Here is an 815-nt window from a genome sequence, read left to right on the forward strand (position 1 = left end):
TGCCTCCCAAGTACTGGGATTATATGCTTGGGCAAGAAGCTTCCACCACATTTCTCATCCTTCTTTCCCCTTCTCAAGGTCAGACCCTGCCCAGGGCTTTCTTCCTCCTTCTCATGCCACAATTTACATGAATAAAGTAGGGGGTAGTCAGGACCTCATTTTGACCCCTAGACTAGTCCTCCAAGATGTTTCATCAGTGTGTCCAAAGTCAGACAGTGAATAAATTAAAAGGCAGAGCTAAGCTTAGAATGGGATGTCCTAACTCCCTGCACAGTGCTCTGCCCATATCCTGGCACAGATCCCTCTTTTCATTTTCCCAGTTTGTCACTCACTACTTCACACACACACATACACACACACACACACACACACACACACACACACACAAGGGGGGGGATGGTCAGAACTAGCAAGGCCTGTCTTGGCCTTTGACCTCTCCTTGGCCCAACAACATGCACCCCCCACTGGACAAGGTCACTGCTCACTGGGTGAGGTCAGCTGCTTCCTCATCTGTGGCTTGGATCCTCCTGCGGTGGCCTCAATCAAAGTTTGTGGGCAGGAGCAGGGTTGTGACTGTGAGAGCCAAGGTCTAGACCGGCCTCTCATGTCACGGAGGCGAATGGAAACCTCTGATCGCGAGCAAAGTTCAACCCCAAACAGAGCCCCAGACATCTCAAGCCGAGCCCCGTAGGTCATGCAAAGCTCCGGAAGCCTGTTCCTGCAGTCTGGACGCACACGAGCCAGGGAGGGTTTTGTGAAAAGTGCTGTTTGGGGCTGGATTGTGGAGAGGACAGCGGACAGGCTTGCAGGTCGGG

Source organism: Dipodomys ordii, unplaced genomic scaffold, assembly GCF_000151885.1.
Source record: "Dipodomys ordii isolate 6190 unplaced genomic scaffold, Dord_2.0 Scaffold4, whole genome shotgun sequence".
NCBI classification, from domain to species: Eukaryota; Metazoa; Chordata; class Mammalia; order Rodentia; family Heteromyidae; genus Dipodomys; species Dipodomys ordii.